We start from the raw sequence: 5194 nt of genomic DNA on the forward strand, positions 1-5194 counted from the left end.
TCTTTCTACTCCATCTTAAGACTGCCCAACTCTCTTACCACCATGGCAGGGGTTTTATCATGATTAAACTTCTCAAAAAATATTTTCTTAAAATCCCTCCAATTCAAGATTGAGTTCAGAGGAAGGCTATGATACCATACAATTGCTCTTCCATCTAAGGTACAAGGAAATAGTCTACATGCAACATCATTGTAGCATACCTCAAGCATTTTCTAATGCAAGTAAAAGTTATCTAAGGGGTCCTTCACCTTCACTGCTTTGTTAGGGTCATAGTTTTTTAACACCTTGTCCATGTGCCTTAGCATCATGTGTAACACACCCGACAACACAAGTGGGCCCTGAGTCATCCAGTCCAGATCTTGGTCGACCATAACTTCGTCACTATTTTCCTCCTCTTCGTTAGAATTTGATGGGTCTTCTTCTTCTTCTTCACTGCCTAACCTGCAAAAAGTATCATTTGAGAGTACAACATTGTTGTTGTCACCATCATTAAAACATGGAGGTTGATCTGGTTTCTCTACATTTTCTATAGTCTCCTCCAACTCTTTAAGAGTGGCGAGAACCAAATCTTCAATTGGTGAAACCACTATCCCAGTAGGGGTGGTCGTGTTCTTGTTTGAAAAATATGGAAGATTATGTACTCCCACTATCAATCCAATAGCTCTTGAAAACGTACAGGTGATAAGGGGGATGGCCCAAATCTCGTCGTAAGATATTTTGTAAGTTTGTCTAAGACCAAGTTGAGAAGAATCACCAACTTCGACAATATGAGCGGGGGAGGTGCTGGAAATATTTTTGCTTTGACTGGAAGAATTAGGATTTGGGTGGGTGAGGTTATCAGCCATAAAAATATGGCTTCCCTCCTCCTAGCACCAAAAATGTTGATGGTGCTAGACCCACCAACATTCAAGGTGTCTCCTCAATATGTGGTCACAATTAGGAAACACACCATTTGGGATAGGATCTCCGTATGGAATATGGCCTAGTTTCTAGTTTCTTAAAGATTTGTCTTGGCTCTAACTATTAGCAAGAGAGAGGAATGTAAATATGTCTTTGAAAAACAGGTGAGTGTTCCTAGTGAGTGTTTGGTTGAAATTGTGTCAAGTTTCTTCTATTGCAGAGGGAGAAAATAAAATGAGCCTCTAAGAGAGAGGTAATAGTACCACCCTAGTAGAGAGAAACACAACCAAGAAGGATCCATCTAACACCCAGCGAAATAGTCCACGACGATGTGATGGTCATTACAACCAATCAACAAGAAAGATCTATCTAATATCTAGCGAAATAGTCCACAAGGATGTGACAATAATAGAAACCATTACAACACATTCTCTATATGATAAGTACTAAAATAACCAAAATAGTTCAACTATTTTAGCACAGATGAAAGAAACATGAAGTACAAACATCGACAAAATAGTCATCCAAATATTCATAATCCACACATGAAGAACGTGTTGGCCATGAGGCTTCTGATATTAAGTAAAATTTCCAAGACACATGTATACAATGAACACCACTGGCTCCAATAGTGGAGCGTTGGAGCCACCGCTTGCTCCCTAAAAGAACTAGCTTGTCTCTCTAATGACTTGTAGGAGGATCCAAGATGAAAATTCCCTTGTTCATACAATTAGGGTGTAGATGTAACCAATGAGGTGATGCTTCATCTCCCTTGTGTCTCTTTGATTATCATCATGATTGTTTGACTCCCTATGACTTTTCAAATTTACATGACTATTTAGCTTTTGTGCATTCCTTTTGGACTTCCACTTTACAATACATTTTTGAATAGGAAATTACATGATCCATAGTAATGATGTGGCATATGAAACTCATTACATGAGACTACTAGCGTGGACTGCTTAATCATATGGTAATGTCGAGCCATTTCTGCTACTCCTTTCTATATTTCTTATTGAGGATGATCTTATATCAACCTCCTTATGACTTAGATGTAAGGAGTCTTCAATGATATCAAGTCTTGAGTTGTGGTCGCAAACTGGTGTCCCTTTTCCTTCTCTTAGTTGATCATCTTGCATAATCAGCTACGGAGATGTCTTTCAACATGTTTCCCTTCTCTGTGTCCTTCTTCCTCATCCTGTCATGATGTGATAGAGTACTTTCATCTGCAATTCACTCATGATGATATGGAATCAGTTCGATAAACCCGTTGTCTAAGATTGTGCATCTTGATCCACTCACTGAATCAGTAGCAGGTGGTAGGTTAAGGGAGAGGCTTAGTGAGTACGCAATTGTGGAACTCAGGGAGTTAGCAGTGAAGCTTCAGCCTTGAGACTATGCAATGTGCAGTTTACGCTAGACTCTACAAACAAATTATGCAGTTTTGGGACTCAGTGAGTCGGGTTGAGGGGTTTTGTTATGTTTCAACCAATTGCGTAGTTCACGGAGGCAAATCAGACCTGGTGATTGTGTAATTGCGTAGGCCAGGAGCTCAAGGGCTGAGCTTGAGCTCAAAGACTGTGCATTATGGAGTTGATGCCAGGCTAGAGGGCTCGATTATGCAATTATGGGGGCCAAGGTTTGTGCTTGAGCACTTGAAATGCAGAGGCAAGAACTGCGCATTAGGCAATGTCAGGGGGCAGGGTTGCAGCCTGAGGGTTTGAAAGCGAGGAAGGACGGATGAGGCTAAATTTCTAGGAAATTTTCAAATGTTGGCCTAAGTGTGTGATCAATGAGCTAATGTGAACAATGATATGAATTGATTGTGATCACACACTTAGAAAACTTGATGACATAATGACATAGATCATCTAGGACATATGAACAATATTGTTCCCTCAGTGTGATGACTTATGACAAGTGCGACACCAAAGATACACTTTGCGATGACCGTGACGACATTTGTATAAGAGTGCTTAAAAATTTTAGAATGAGTGCAACAGATATTTACATGGTTAGATCAACTCATTTGCACAAAAATAACCCCTTGAAACTACCAAAATAGCCTTATACACGTTGTGCAACACCTAATATGTGAAAAAATGACATTTTTAATTTCTCAAAAAAAACATAATATTTACAAAAAAACACATAGAATGAATTTCAATATTTACAACAACATTATACAATACCAAGATAAGCTCCAAAATTTGATGTAAGCCCAAATTTAAAAAAATATCCTTATAACGAAAACAAAACACATTACCAAAATAGAAAAAGCTTAAAGATAAACAAGAAAGGCTGCGAAGCAGCTAGTCCCTGCACATAGTTCTATCTAGCCGCCTTTGAATTCGTATACTCCGCAAGCAAATCAATTCAACAGAAAATCAACTTCACCTTCATGCATCACCGGTGTTGTTGTGAATTGTCAAAGCGGCAGCCGCAAATGCTAGCAGTTGTGGCAGCACATGGCAAGTAGTTCAATGCACACGAACAATCATGCCGAATAGTTGAAATAGTGGAACAGCATGATGATAATTCTGTTCTAATATATGATAACATGTAATCTAGGTCATATTCAATTGTACATAAATTCAATATAAGAGAAAAAAACAAAGGAATTCGATATGTTTATGACTTTCATAATTATGTTCTAATCTAAAGAAATAAATGTGTTATGTAAGAGATAACATGCAGCTTGGGCAATGGAAGGCTGATAGAAGGAGAACATGTTTAAGTGGTCCAAAATAAACCACGAGGTCTTCTGGGTCATACAACTGTCAGTACATGTATGAGCCTTTAATTAACACTCGATTGTGGATGCACTGTAGAACACAGTAAATATCCTCTACAAGGGTCGTTTATAACTACATTTGAAAGGATGCCACACAACTATAGTCTATCTCTTTATACTATGTTTTGACGTTCAGAGATTGACCAACAGCACTATATGCCGACAGTTTCCCAACTAGATCAGGAGATTCAGAGTTGATGTTTGAATGCAAATAAGCAGCTTGGCTTTCAATCAAGTTTTCTTCCCAGAAATCTCAAGCCTAACATTTCTTTAGGCTTCTATAACACTCTACTTATCAGATATTTTCTCATATCATACAAAATCATGGTTTTGTTATTGCCAATTTCATGTTGTTCAAGGAAGCATGTGGAACCATGAGTAGCTTAATTTCTCTGCCTTATTTGAAGAACATAATGTAATGGAGTTTGACTTATCAAGTTTCACTTTCAGAAAACATAATGAATAATAAATACGTTGATAAATGTTTACAAAACCAAGTACGAAATGCAACTTCTAAGATATGTAGCTCCACAAAGAAATCTTTGGACATGGGCTATCGTAGGCTTCAATTTTTAAGAAGTGGTAGCAAGAGCTAAGAGCAAAATGCAGCTTCTGTATACCAGAAGTTTTAAACAGGAAAGAAAAGACAATCTGAGGATAAAAAGGCATGTTTGCAAGGCAGAAGAAATGTATTCCTGCAAATAGGCTCGTTTCAATTTAATTTAAACTTGCTAACATTTCACAATTAGAAATCATAATAAGACAATTCATTACCCTGGACAGCTACAAAAAACTAATTTCACTATTTACAAGATTTATCCCCAGTAAGAAACTCTTCACTCCATCGTAAAAATGGAGAAAATCATTTTGATTTCATGCAAATCCACTCGTAGCAGTTATATTAAGTTTCAAGCAACCCAAGTAAAGAAAAGTACTTAGGAACAATATAAATAATTTGCAAAGTGGAACTAATAAGAATGTTCAAGTTTGAAAACAGGTAAAAAGTTAAAAGGCTTGAAGTCTAAAGAACAACAATGCTTGAAGTCTAACGAACAACAAATCATTGAATCATAACCCAAAGCCAATGAGAAACAACAATCGGGAGGCAATAAATAACCCAATGTCACCCATTAACAAAAGCATGGTTGAAATCAGAGATATAAATCATACATGGTAAGCATTCACATATAGAACATTGACTCAATATTTGTGACGATACCTAGCATTCTAACTCACAAATGAATATATTGTTTCAGTGATACCAAACTGACATTGATTTTTGCTGCATCGAGTTGCTTTCCTCTGTTTTTCAGATCAATTCACAACACGGCTTAATAAAAATAGATAAACGGAACATAGATCTCACCACAACAGCTAAGAGCAAAAGGTAGGCAAAGCCTTAATGACAAAACTATTTCACATTGCAGTCGAACTGATTCACCAGCCGTTAACCCTGGTAAAGATAGGGGAGTTGCTGCTGCTCATGGAGAGCCACAGGCA

The sequence above is a fragment of the Pinus tabuliformis genome, chromosome 4_1 (assembly GCF_031772625.1).
Source record: "Pinus tabuliformis cultivar Carrire ecotype Pingquan chromosome 4_1, CPIR1, whole genome shotgun sequence".
Classification (NCBI taxonomy): Eukaryota; Viridiplantae; Streptophyta; class Pinopsida; order Pinales; family Pinaceae; genus Pinus; species Pinus tabuliformis.